The sequence below is a fragment of the Leuciscus leuciscus genome (genome assembly GCF_965113295.1).
Source record: "Leuciscus leuciscus genome assembly, chromosome: 25".
Classification (NCBI taxonomy): Eukaryota; Metazoa; Chordata; class Actinopteri; order Cypriniformes; family Leuciscidae; genus Leuciscus; species Leuciscus leuciscus.
The window spans coordinates 12848557-12863595 of NC_138724.1; the positions used below are offsets into that span (position 1 = coordinate 12848557).

The following is a 15039-nucleotide window of genomic DNA, read 5'->3' on the forward strand; positions in this document are numbered from 1 at the left end:
TTATGATGCTTATGCATGCAGGGTCCAATTATTTTTTATTTATTTTTATTTTGTCCTAGCAGTTCCCGGTTTTTATCAAAAATATTTTTAGATTTTAAAAATATAAATATAAACACAGTGATGCTGGAAAGTTTGTGAAACCCTTGCAGAATATGTGAAAATGTTAATAATTTTAACAAAATAAGAGGGATCATACAAAATGCATGTTATTTTTTTTTGTACTGTCCTAAATATGATATTTTACATAAAATATGTTTACATATAGTCCAAAAAAAGCGCTGAATTTATGAAAATAACCCCATTTAAAAGTTTATAAACCATTGATTCCTAATACTGTGTCGTTACCCGGCCGTTTTTTTTTTTTGTTGTTGTTCTTGAGTCCTTTGTTTGTCCTGAGCAGTTGTAAAATGCCCAATGTTCTTCAGAAAAAATCCTCCAGGTCCTGCAAATTCCTCAGTTTTTTATTATCTTTGGCATATTTTGAACCCTTTCCAGCCGTGACTGTATGATTTTGAGATCCATCTTTTCACACTAAGGACAACTGAGGGACTCAAACTCAACTATTCAAAAAGGTTCAAACACTCATTGATGCTCCAGAAGGAAACACGATGCAATAAAAGGCAGGGGGTGAAAACTTTTTGAATTTAAAGATCAAGGTAAATTGTACTTAATTTGCTTCCGAAGGGCTGTACTTAAAAAATTTTTTTACAAAAAAGGATTTTTTTTTTTTGCATTCCGGCCTAGCAGTTCCTGCTTTATATATATATATTAATGGAATTAATTTAGTTAGGGTTCTCTTTGAAGCTTTCAAGTCCAACAAAAGTCATTTTTGCAATTTCAACAAAACCTCATCTATTCTAACCAATTAAATACCATAACCATGGTCACAAATCAGTAGAATTTTCAACAACGTACAAGTAAATGGACTTACAAAGTCAGTGAATTGCAATGCAGAACTGGCCCAAAAGGATCAGTGACTGTTGCGTCCACTGGCTCAGCCAGCGGGTCATTCTTACTGTTGGTCTCAGTGTGAGGACATTAGGAAGAGGCGTAACGTAACTACATGTGTGTCTTTGTTGATGTTCTGCAATCTCCACCCTCAAAAACTACAAAGGTAATGCATAACCAGAAGTTCTTCCACCTAAAATAGCAGTCCCACCTCAAAAGGACGATTTAGTCAACTACAGCATACTACTCATTTTTAGTGATTCATGAAACAGCTTAACATAAATACAAGCTTCACATTTCTGCTTTTAATCCTTTTGGCCCATTTGCCCCCTAAGCTTCCATTATGAGTCTATTTACCGTAAACACGTCGCCTCTTCTGAGAGTAATCAGCAGCACGCCACAGATACAGTACATAAACATCGAGTTGATAAAACCCTGAGATATTTCTTCAACAACTTCAGGATTTTGCATAAAAAAAAAGATTATTTCGAAAAGGCCACCAAATCCACATTACTTCTCTTAGAAAGTCTGTGATTTCTCAATTATAACCTCGCCAATACACAAACAAATACTTGCACACAGCTGCATTTAGGCCTAAAGCGTGTATAAGTGTGTACGTAACAGTGTTCGAATTTGTGCTTTTTTCACATGCCCTCCCCGCTGCGCCTTAAGATCTTGGCAGGAGGGCGTCTAATTTGGGTGAGGATGCAGTCTGGAGCCAATCTAGCAGCTCTCTCTTTCCTTATTTCTCCTTCCTCTCGCTCCCCTCGGAGCAGGGTGGGGCTCGTATAGTTTTACTGCTATCATAATAAACATACAATTGATACAGGAGGTGGGCCGGACGAAGCTTGATGCTGTAAAGTCAAGAGCCTACAGCAAGCACCGTAGCAATCACGAAACCCCTCCATCCCTCCCCCAACACCCTCTTCTTCTCTGGTATAGAAGGAACGAATGTCTGAGCATATAGACAAACCAGACGTGAGCTTTATGTTTATCACCCTCCCCCTGGAGCAGACGGGGCAAAAAGGCGATTAAACATTTCAGCTATCAGCCAGGCGTGGCCAAACAAACCTACACGCAAACACTCACACATGTCACGAAACGTATACCTGCAGGCAACATGGAAACCAGAGACACTCAAAGGCTGTCATTTACGAAACATGAGTAGGATGAATGTGCAAACTGGTTTGGAAAACGTTCTTACATAAACTGATTCGTTGAATTTTGTAACTATTTATGTAACATTGGTTTTAAAAACAATTTAGAAAGAAATCTGTTCTGTTGTGTGGCATTAATGAGACCCCGAAACGCAATTAATGAGACCCCAAAAGCAATTTGCATTCCATATATGAAAAGGACATACTGTGTTGGCATTGTTTAAAATTGTTACTTGTCAAATGTTACTAAAATGTGAAAGTATTAAAGCTATGAACTACTCTAGTATTGTGAAATTCTACCATGAGCAGAACAAACGAACAGAACAAATTTCGGAGCAAATTGTTCGCAAAACAATTGTGCGTCAATTAACGAAAGAATGGTTTTGCGAAGAATTTATTCCGAAATTTGTTCCGCTCATATGGATGTCCCGAGGACTGCAACCGCATGCTAGTTTGCACACTTGACAATTGGACGAAAAGAACATACTGCATTTTGTTGCTGGTGGTAAATGTATTGCTAGATAATTGTTACAAAAGTTGTTTAAAGGACAATTCCGGTATTTAACACTTTAAGTCTATTTTGTAGTTTGTTTTGGATGAACAAGAGTTGTGGACAAAGAAATTTTGACAATGGTTCCTGTCGCGACTTTTTGACTATTTTAGAATTGCCCATGACCGCTTTAGAATGGGAGTCAATGGCCATGCACAAATATGTCCTTAAAACAACCCTTAACGTTCGTTTTCAAAACTGTGCAACTCACTGAGTGGTTGTTCGTTGATGATTAAAAACAAATATATCGGCGCAATATATGATTTCAATCCGTTTATTTTTCTATAGTGGAACTATTTTTTCAGATACCTCACAACCGAGTATAAACTTCCGCTCTTCCGAAACTTCCGTTGCTCTGCTCACGCTAGCCTTCTGAGAGACAGAGAACCGAGCGAAAAGACCTAAAAGACTACAATCAAATGTAAACAGCATCCTTTCCGTTTCCGGTAGCGCAGTAATATCAATGAGCAATGAGTCCTCCAACGGAAATCAATGGATTTTACAAAATGCCAAATAAAACACGACAGAAACTGTATTTCGCTACGCTACTTGTTTTGGAACATCAACGAACACCACTAACCACTCGTGAGTTGCACAGTTTTGAAAACGAACGTTAAGGGTTGTTTTAAGGGCATGTTTGTGCATGGCCATTGACTCCCATTCTAAAGCGGTCATGGGCAATTCTAAAATAGTCAAAAAGTCGCGACAGGAACCATTGTCAAAATTTCTTTATCCACCACTCTTGTTCTTCCAAAACGAACTACAAAATAGACTCAAAGTGTTAAATACCGGAATTGTCCTTTAAGTATTGTATCTTGGGACACACTAGCTATGTTTCCATCCACCTATTTTATGTGTATTTTCATCATTCACAAAAAACATTGTATGGAAACGGCAAAATGCGCATAAATTCTAAATATGTGCATAAAAACGTATGCGCTCAATTGAGTCGGATAAACTTTTTATCCGATAAAAAACGTGCATAAACTAAGGAGGAAACACATTTACCAAATTAATTCCACGATGCACATCAAAAAAGTCATCTGTTTTGGTTGTTCTGAAATACCTGTCGTCAAAGTGGTTCAGTACAGTTACCTCCCAGAACGCTCTTACACAACTGTTCCCAAACAGCTGGTATCCACCTCCGAAAGCAAGATCATTTTATTGCGTTTCGTCTGCACGCTCTGAGGCACATGTCATTTATTATATACAAAATGATCAGTGTTGGATAAGCAACTTGGAAAATGTAGTGAGCTAAGCTAGCAGTTGCTCCATATTAAATGAAGCTTCACTACACCCCTGGGAAATGTAGCAAGCTAAGCTACAGCAACATGGCAAAAGTAGTTTTCTACATCTAAACTATTTATTTTTATTTTTATATTGAATCAATTTAATTCCAAGTCAATGTCTCAGTGATCAATAAAACTGTCTGTCAAACAGATAGGCAAGCATAATTACTCAGTTCAATTGTTTATTCAACAACTATTCCAAACCAATTTGGCAACAAAAACAATAACAAAACCATAACTATATAAAACCATAACCATAACTATAACAAACGAGGTGACGAGAGTGTGTGCATCTTTCCATCAAGTAAATTTCTCACGCTTCAGCCCAAGGATTGGTACGTGATGTCACTGCCCAGTTGTCCATAAAAAGGTGGCGGTAATGCATCAAAAAGCTGGTTGCCAAACGGCGTAAAACATGAAGTAGTAGTCACCATCATACGGAAGTACTTCACAGGTCCGTGTTATCCAGGATTAGTGATCCTCAGCAGTTGTATTTCCGATTTGAGATTGAGCTTCAGAAATGCTTGGGAAAATGTAGCTTGTGTGGACGCAACCGCACTACTTGATCAACAAAAGAGCTTCGCGACTGAAAAGCTATTTAATTCAGAAAACAAAACAAACCTCTCCATTGAGAAATTTAGTTAAACTAGTAACGTCACTACTTGCAGCGATGCTACTGCCCAACACTAGAAATTATTATACAAAGTGGCTTCTTCCTACTGCAGCAATTTCCATTTGTCTTACTGATATTTAGGGCCAGTTTAACAGGAAGTGGCGATTTCGCTCTATTCAGCTCACTGGATGGAAACGCTGCTTTATTCGCTAATGTTTTTTATGCAATATTTAAATTTTGCACCTTTGTATGGAAACATAGCTACTAATCAAAACAAATGTCAGTGTAAATTGTTTGCAAAACCATTCTTACATAAATCTGTGTTTTTATGTAACAATTTACATAAGAATGGTTTTGCAAACGTTTTATGTAGAAATTTGACGAAAGACTGTGGTTGCATGCTAGTTTGCATATATGATATGTTTGAAAAACATTCATTGCATTGATGGTGGTAAAGTTGTTACATTAAAGTTAGTTCTAAATAAGAACACTAGGAATGGGACTTACTACCATACACAAAGCAAATTTCGGTGTAAATTGTTTGCATTCTTATGTAAATCACCATTCACAGAGAATTGTATCTGCTTGAGCCTCGATAATGAGCTCCAAACATATGCCAATTGTCTTACATCTATGACATACAGTATTTAGTTGCTAATTGTTAGTGTTGCTAATTGTCAAATTATGGTTTAAATCTATATAGTAGTAGTGGTCCACCACCTGGACGCCTTTGATGTCTTGTTTTCAATGTACTACGATTTGGGACTCACATATCCTAATCCTATAGTGCAGAGAGTATGCAGGATTCAGCTTGGGTCAGGTAAAGCATTATATAGGATTTAAGCAATGGCTGATGCTAACATGCAAAACAAGAATGCAATCAATTTACCATCAACTGTACAATTACAAGGACAATCTACAATATTCACAAAGGAAAGCAACAGGGAACAACAACAGGCCAGACACATGAATGACAGAAACATTTTACACTTAAGACTAAAAACTTGACTATACTGGTCCATTCAGCTCTGTTACCACAACAAATCTAAAATTACTGGACTCCGACTGAGCGTGCATGTGCTTACTGTTGAGCTTTAAAACAAAAAAACATCCAAAAATAAAGTCTGTATATAGTCCATACAACACTGAAATATGAACCACATAAAAGAGAGCTCACAGACTGGCTGTCTTGGAAATAGTTTAAAGGATGGACGGCTAAAGCTAAAATTTCAAAGCCTTGCTGATATTGAGCTTTGTTATTTATTAGGCTTTGTTACCTCAAAAAAATCTGTGGACAAACACCAAACTCTGGCATCATCTGTGTGCTAATTGACATGGGAAACTCATCTGCGTACAATTGAAGTGGGTTTACGATGTTTGGTTGTTGGTGCAACATTGCAATCGGCGGGCCTGATAACAACCACTTCCGATTCCCCTGAAAGAATCCAACTTTGTTGGAAACAATCTATCAGTCTAATTGCTGTGCTTGTCATTGATGAAAAAAGGTATGCAATTGATGAGTGGCTTTGGTCTGGAAGCTCATGCAGCGTCCCGCTAGCGTTGAGCCAAGAAATCAGCTTTAGATGACCCAGAACTAGCGATGAAATCTCCCCAAAAACACTTTCTTTATTCCTGCTTATTTTAAGTCCTGAGGGAAGAATTAAAGTGTATTGGCCAATGTTAGTTAATTAGTACGTATTGCCCCAATTTTCCATAAATAACATGTGACAGAGCAGACTGCTCTTCTTTGTAAGCCATTGAGTTCATTAACGTTAAAAAATGGAGCACAAAGAATAAATAAATACATAATCCAAGTTAAAAAATTAATATGAATCTGTACACTCAAGTCAAATGAGGTGATAGCAGCATGTTAACCTTTGGAGGGGACGGTCTATAACAGATTATAAAAGAAGTTTGAACAACACAGCCTCTGTATGTCACACACCTCATTTATTTTGGTGGTACCTAAACGCCAAGTGGATTATCTTAACTACATGTTCTGACATCATGTGGATGGGCCATCAGTCATTTGCTTGACACAAAAATGTGCAAGGAAGCTTGGTTTTGCCTTGAGCCTAACTTCAGTCGTAGGCATGCTGATGGAAACCTCACCCCCACAAGACATATCATGCCAAGTTAAACATTGTTTAATGTGTCTTGACTGATCACGATGTATTTGCAAGTTTTTTAGTTAAATATATGATGTACATTATATAAGAATGCGATTTGAGAGCTAGAATAAATGCCAATATTTCTGCGAATAACAAAAATTGTGTTCTGTTCGTCACACAGAGTTATAGTATATGACTTCAAAAGATTTGTAATATAGCACATGAGTCATATGGACTATTTTTATGATAATTAAGTAGATTTTTGTGGAGATAAATAGTGTGATTACTATTTTCATTGTAGGAAAAAGAGCAGCTTAAACAATCTACTAAATAACTCCTTTTGTGTTCTTTGAAAGGGAAAAAAATTGAAAGTTGATGTCAGAATGCCAGAGTGTTGCTATGTGGTTGCTAAGGTGTTCTGTGCATTGCTATGCTGTTGTCACTGGCTCAAATTAATAGAACCAAAACAATATTCCCGCTAAGAAATGGCTTGGGTTTCCTCCTTAAATGTATACAATAACGGGATTTGTCACACATTTTATCGTCCACCTTGAAAATATCACAAGACCCATCACTCCTAATACAAGCCACATGACTTGAGATATAATTTCCGCAGAATTATTTATTTTATTTTCAAAGTTGTACATATTAAGATAGAGTACTTTTTACAGGAAAATAGTAAACCATTTCAGTCTTTGGGCCAGATTTACTAAACAGGGCAAATTAGTGTAAGAGCGCAATTCTATAAAAACACAGATGAGAGTGGAAAGTTCGGCATGTGATCTACTGAAAACACGGCAGCCGGATCATTTCCATAATGACCAACACAATCTACCAAGAGCAGGGCAAACACCAGTAGATTGACTAGCGCAAACCTTAGTAAATCACCTTGCATGCTTCATTTAAATACTCTCCTCCCATAAATTTTGCATCTGAAAGGGAAACTCCTATAAATGCATATGCAATAAGGTCAGACGCAAAAATCTGTGTGTGTTTGTGAGAGAGAGTTTAAAGGGACTGCAGTGAAGACAGAAAGGAAACAAGCAAAAAATCTGAGAGGGCAGGAGACACGCTGTGATGAGTTCAGTCCAGAGCCGTTATTAGAGTAATGAGAACTACACAGGGGAAATATTGGCATGGACCCAGACAGCTGAATGAGAGAGAGAGAGAGAGAGAGAGAGAGAGAGAGAGAGAGAGAGAGAGAGAGAGAGAGAGAGAGAGAGAGAGAGAGAGAGGTGAGTGAGGTGAGGTGAGAGGTTACATAAGGAAACAGGACTGTCTGGACACAGATTTCATTCCATACGCTATTTAAAAGGCCATCTGGTGGCCACAATCTCAAACTCCTCTCCACATCTGCTCTTCATTCCCCATCCTCATTCTTTTATCCTTTCCTTCCTCATTTATTCCTACAGTATATTATCTCTAAACACTCTTAACATGTAGTAGCAATCCAAATCATCAAACAATACTTGCAATATCCCAGCACCATCCTCATTTAAACACGGCATAATCCTCAATCACACTTGATCAGTAATTAACTTCAGGCTCTGATGTGACACTTCCAACTTTTATGCCATCAGATATTATTATAGGATGTGCTCCAAGACTCATCTCAATGTGGATTTGTTTAGTAATGCCTATTTTTTTTTCCTTTTATTCTAGGCCTATTTGTTCACGTTCCATGGCTCAGAGCAGTTGTTTATATAAATCTGTTTACATATGCATAACCACTGTAGACAAGACACACAAAAACATGTCTTTGATGGGATTTTCACTAGTATGATGTATGTGTGATTGCAAGCAAAAATGCATGCATCCATACAAGTTCAAAATAGTCTAAACGTTGGTGTGACTTTAAACATGGGAAAACATCCAGACCAATTCTACAAGTGCTATGTTAGGTTTGAGAGTTTACGGTCTTGATGCTGGAAATTTATTACTCATATAAAGTTCAGCAATTAACTGCCTTCTATTTATGCAATTATGGATTACAGCAAAATATGTAATTATACACTACTGTACAACTTCTGCAGCCACAAAAGTCATGTATGTTTTGCAGGAGGGGTTTCAATATGCACCATCTGGTTTGATTAAAAGAACTGCTTGAGAAAATATACTACAATAACAGTTACTTTAATAAATCTTATAGAAATATTTAACCCCCCATTTTAAGGCTGTGCATCATATAGAGGAAGGAATAAAACCTCTTAAACATTGCATCAAGAATATTCCACATAACTCATGAAGTGAAATAACAGAGATGTCTAGATATATACACACACACACACAAGACCTCAGAGTTAAAAATTTGCAAGCTGCTGGTGAACAGAAGCTTTCCCAAAGAAACCCAGACACTGATAAACAAACAAACAGTGTAACCTGGTTGTAACTGTACGTGGTTGTAACCTGGCACTGCCAACTTTCCTGGAATATCCACACTAGCTTTCAGTGACAGGACTGAGCACGCATTAATGGAAATTGCCAAAGGAGAGAGCAGAGGAAAAGATGGGAGGTGTGGATGCAGGTTGCCAGCGAAGAATATCTGAGATTCCAGCACCTGACCTGACCTCTGTAAGTGACCTCCCAACGTGACTTACCTGGGAGGCTTCCTTTATGAGCAACCAGGGGACAGTAAATCTATGAATACAAGCTTAAAACTGGCTCAGTGTGTCATGTACAGGAATTATGTACAGGAATATATATATATATATATATAGTCAAACAATTTTCTTTTAAATGAGCATTTTTATCAGGCTCCTATATTTAGGTTCTGTAATTTCACCTTCTTAACAATGAAAAGGTTATTAGTCAGTTATTGAAATGCCTTATTTAAAAAAATGTCACCGACATATATATATACATATATACAAACATCCATATATATATATATATATATATATACATAAAACATAAATGAAAACTTGTTACCTAAATTTGGCAGTAAAAAAAAAAAACCTTGCAAGGTTTGGTTACCAAATACCAAAAAAAAAAAATACTGAAGCAGCAAGAAATTTCTCACACTTTTATGAAGTACCAATATAACCACCTGATATGTAATTCAAACTATACTCTACTAGTGATATCATCCCATTACCACACTTCACTTGTGCTAAAACTTTACACACACACTGTTTATTGCACTTCTCTCTGACAGCAAATGTCAGCCCTTTAGTGATGTATGCATGGATAGAAGTGCTAACATCACATAAAATCTAGCAGCAACTGCAGACATCTTCAGACACAACTGTAAGCTGTTTGTGTAAATTGTGATCAAGTACAACAGCCAAGTCCACAATAATTCATGCACAGAAGCATCAAGTGGATAGATTGAACCCTCACCTTGCAAGCAGCGCTGAAACTCCCAGCAGCTCAGTGTGTGTGTGTGTGTTCCTGTCCCGCTCCTCTCACTCTCACTCTCACTCTCAAACTGACGCCTCATCCACAACTCAACGCATGGCTCTCATTACACTCGTATGCAAGGAGAGGGCGAAAGAGAGAAGAAAACTAGTGTAGAGAGAGAGAACTTAGCCCAGCCCAAAAAGATAAGTGAAGCTGGCAAGACTGTCCCAAGCTTGAGAAACCTTTTTTGGGTTACTCATTTCTACCTTCATTTCAGACTCTCCGCTGACAATTCCATTAATGACTTTTTCCCTCCAAAGCCTCAAAACATCTAGTGCTTCCACCTCTCAATCTATCAGCTCTCTGGAGTAGCTTTTCCTCTGCAAACTTTGTTTGTATCTAGGCTTCACTCTCCACTCCTTTACACACATTCTCTCTCTCTCAGCAGCTGGAAAAGGGAAACACACCTGCCCGATTCTTATTAAAGGAGGTGATGACTCCCTATGAGGAGAACTTGCTGAAATCCTCTTCCTTTTTTCCTTCTCTTTTCACGAAAACTGATGACAGATTCTCATTTGCTTGTACTAGGGAAAATTGTTCTCTCTATATCACTGTTGTTCATCTTCCTTTCCTTTCTTTGATTTCTTTTTGGATTTTTATCACATTTAATTTGGGATTGGGAAACAAAGCAAACTGGATTTGAGGACTGTGCCTAAATGATTATTATCCTACAGATAAGCGTTACATTAACTGACAGTAGATATTAAGAATCTTGAAACCATTTTATCTGACGTTTCCAAGATTAGCACTTTTGCACTTTCAACAAATCCTCAAATCCTCATCGATTTCATCCAGCTAAAACGTTACCTTGGTGACATATATCAGTAAACAGAATTTGCAGCAATGTTTATTACACCATAGCAAGTCAAATCTTTGTCGACAAGTCATAAAATCAATATTTGTATGATCAACAAATGCAATATGCAATGTAACAACTAAAGAGGGCCAATAACTGAACCCTGGGGGACACCTTGATTTGGGGAGCAGTAGATTTGTAATTCTGAATAGGGATAAATATATTCTGCCAATTAGCTAGGACGTAAACCAGGAGAGAGCTGTACCAGTGGTTCCAATTCGCTCTGTGCACAATATGGCGACCATTGACATTCGAACTTGAGTGTGTGGGCCAGTACTTTCGGTGAAAACTTCCGGTGATCTGACAGCGGGAGCGAGAGACAACAGTGACCGAGTTCCATTACCAGAGAGATCATTTTTCACAATGAGTGTTTTTAGGATTCAAGAGAGGGGACTTGCCTTTCAGAGGGTGACAGCCTCAGCACTTCATTGTTATGTGCCGTTATGTAGCGTTTCGTCACATTACAACAAAGAAGTCAGCTTTCATGCATTCCCCGTTGACGCTGCGGTGCGGGCTGAGTGGATGCAGAAGATCCGGAGGGATGACTTCAAACCGACCACATTTTTAAATGCATATAATTTTCAGTGTATTTCACCTGTGCGTTTCTATGCTTTTATTACTACATTTATTTTGTGCAAGTGGCACAAAGACCATCTGTTTCATAAATCATTATCTGTCTGGTGTTTATAAGCAGCAAATACAGTATTTTACTATGTGTAAAATATACACAAACTTAGCTATATTAAATTGTTTGTGGTACCTACAGTTAAAAATGTAAATGTAAAATATGTGATGATAATAGTGATCGAGCAATTGATGCAAGTAAGTGAAAATATCGCCGCAGAATTGAGAAAATAGTATTTATGGAGATAAATTGTAGCCTATCACAGGGCAAACGTGTGAATGTTCACGGTGCATTTTATGCAAACAACTCTAATCGTAGTTGTAACTCTACATTTACAGTAGGCATAATTGTCATTGCGTATGCAGCATGAGTCAAATACAATCTTCTGTTCGTGAACAGTTGTATTTCATTCATTAATCTGACTATGCATCCGTGCATTTAATTGCCATTGGCTCGTGTGATAGTAATATGGATCTTAGTAGTATTTTAAGTGATATAATAGATTCTATAAACAACTAATAAGAGATAATTTTCGGCTTTCTCCGGCTCCCTGCACCGGCCGTAATGAGAAACCGGAAGTGTCTACCCCCACACTCGCTGATCGGAAATCCAACATGGCGGCCACGTGCAACTAGCCTATAACAAAATAGAGCAGCATTATACTACTAGAGGTACCAGAATAGACAGAGAGGAGATCATTGACAACCAAGAGGAGAGTCATCTCAGTACAGTGCATTGGACTAGAAATAGGAGGAAGTGTATATCTGAAGCAAAATTTCTTTCCTGGGAGTATGAACAGGTGGGAGAGATCATGTATTGGTCTATAATTACAGAAATTGAATGGGTCTAAGCCAGATTTCTTAAGAAATGCAAGCATTTTCTTTTTAAATTATACTTAAAGTGTAACAAAAGCAAGACAGTTTATCAAGTGAAAAGTAATAAACACTTCAACAGAAACAAAGCATTTGGCAAGAGATCTAATGTGAACGAACTTTGCAGAAAAGTTAAATATAATTAACTTATTCTGAGGAAAAGAGTGTTCATTCTTTTCAGAGGCAGATATAGCATGAACAGGGGTCTGGGTGAGCCTACGGAGGGTAAGGCAACTGTAGGAGTTTCCTGCAGATGTTTAATGACCAGAGGTCATGAGTATTGAGAGCATCAGAACTGACATCTGGATAGATGGACGCTGTTGCAATAGGATTTTAGAGAATGGAGACTTACTGAACAACTGTACTGGATAGATGGTGAGCAGATAAGGTGATCCTTTGGCAATATGTAAAATCCAAGTCTGGCTAATGATTAGTTCCAGAAAATGTAATTATTCAAACCAACCAATTAGAAGGTACAAATTCAAAAACAAAACACTATGCAAACCAACAGCACCATGTGAGCAGCAGCTGCCACTTCGGGATGCTCCAGGGAAGAACTGGCATCATATCTCATCACACAAATGGGGGTTTCTTCAACTATCTTCAATGGGCACTTATGGTCTTTTAGACTTTAAAATACTTTTCACAAATGTAATTTGTCCACCAACAATGACATTGATCTTTTTTTTCCCCTGAAACATCATTAACATTTCCACCACATTGTAATTTGCATCGTATTACAAACCATGTTTAAAACCATTCTTAGATGGAAATTATATTTTAAATGAGTTTGGAAGAAAATGTCCAACTCCTTTGTGTTAGAAAGGCTCATTTCATAGCTTAGCATTTTATGTACAGTTTATGAAATAGATACAGTTGCACACTTCTTTCAAAATACAGCTATTTTTCAACTTGGAAATGAGGCCACAAATGAACTGCAAACTTTCATAAAAGTATAAATAATTTTCAATAAATATTGTAATGGTTTACAATTTTTTTCACTCTTTGTTCAAACTATCATAGTTTAAATAATAATAATTAATATATTTATCATAGATAGATAAATTGGAGAGTAGACTGGAAGCAAAGTAGGTGAAAGAAAGAGGGGTGGAATCAGAAAGGACCATGAAGCACAACAACACCATGCATACGGGCTCGTTCACACAGAACGCATTTTTGCGAGGTCTCGAGTTTTTTCAAAAGTTAAACTGATTTTAACTTGAGCGCCACGTTTTTAGGACGCTGTGTCATGCGCGAGACGCGAGACGTGCCCGCAGCGGTTATACATGTCCGTCTAGCGTGTGTTTACATAGAAAAACAATGGAAAAGTAGCGCATTTGAATGGAAAAACGTGTTCTGTGAGCGGCCCATGAGGCTACTACTCGAGCAAGACACTTACTTCATGTTGAAACTTCAAGTTCTTCATGGGAACAATAAGTTTGTTGTAAGTTGCTTTGGATAAAAGTGTCAGCTAAACTACAACTGGACGGGCTCATGCATTGGGGAACAGGTCCAGAGGAGCAAGGCCAGCCGGTCATCATCCAGAGGTACACTCAGCTTCCTGGAACATGCATGTGTGATCCAGGTTAAGCAAGTGAGAGATGCAATGGTGGGCTCATGGCAGCGGTGACTGGTGCGCAATAAGCTCCATATGTGCCTAAGCACACTCTGCCAAAAGATCTGTTTTCTCGCGGTCACATGCTGGGATATTGGACGAGGGCCAATGATAAGAGGGACGGGGCTACAATAATTGAAATGTGCACAGGCCCTCCTATCAGACAAAGAAGTGTTTAAAATTTTTACTTTTTAGAAAAATATTTTGAATTGGTTATCACATGCATTAACAATGCACAAAGTGGTCAAATAAGTGTTTATAGACACTTTATGAGTGATCTGAGGTATGGGTAAAAAAATATAAAAAATGTAGCACATCATTGCCACATAGGTAAATATGCTTTTGGGAAATGCTAACTTGAATAAAAAGTTTCTTTCATTTAACTCAAGTTGAACTTGTTTCAGGAACAGGGGGTCTGTTTTTGATCTCAATTTCAATCTCTCTCTCTCTTTTTTTTTTTCAAGCTAAATGCTCAATTTTTATCCAGTGTTTTTCTTATTTCATTCTTTCCAATGTTTTGAACTTTGTGGAGTGTTAAAACATAAATGGATGAGATACTGTCAAATGGCAGACACATGGCGTAGTTCTGGAAAACAAATTAAGAAATGTTTTACAAATCCGAAGCCAGGTTGGTAAAACTCAATCAGATGCAATTCTGCTTGGCTGCCCATAACAGATTTCTTGGTTAAATCCGCATAATCCAGTTTTAATATCCATTGCGGAGCCAGCTGTTATCAGTCGATTTCCACTCACTATCTTGACTATTTTTGCTGGAATCAAAGTAGCAGTTATTGTTCAAGAAACAAAGCCATGACATAAACTAAAGCAGAACTTGCAGTGGTTTTGGCTGTGAGACAGGCTTCATGATCACACAGTCATAGAATGTTAATAACAGGAATCTAGTATACTTTTTAATGTTTCATTGTATAATGTCTTTGAAAAGTTCTTAATTACAATTCAACTTTATTTTACACAAAGTACGTAGTCTGCGATTTTGGTTGAAC

The 15039-nt window shown here is 37.6% G+C and overlaps 1 protein-coding gene across 12 annotated transcripts in view; it reads right to left on the reverse strand.

The window, feature by feature from the left end:
- znf469 (zinc finger protein 469) overlaps positions 1–15039 on the reverse strand; it is a 315321-nt gene that overhangs the window by 72319 nt on the left and 227963 nt on the right. For 2 of the 12 annotated variants that reach the window (XM_082160379.1, XM_082160385.1), the window contains exon 1: positions 10008–10994. The exons of the other annotated variants lie outside the window; for them this stretch is intronic. The gene's annotated coding sequence lies outside the window, so the exon portion shown is untranslated. Of the gene's footprint in view, positions 1–10007; positions 10995–15039 lie in introns of those variants that run through there. 12 annotated transcript variants of the gene reach the window in all.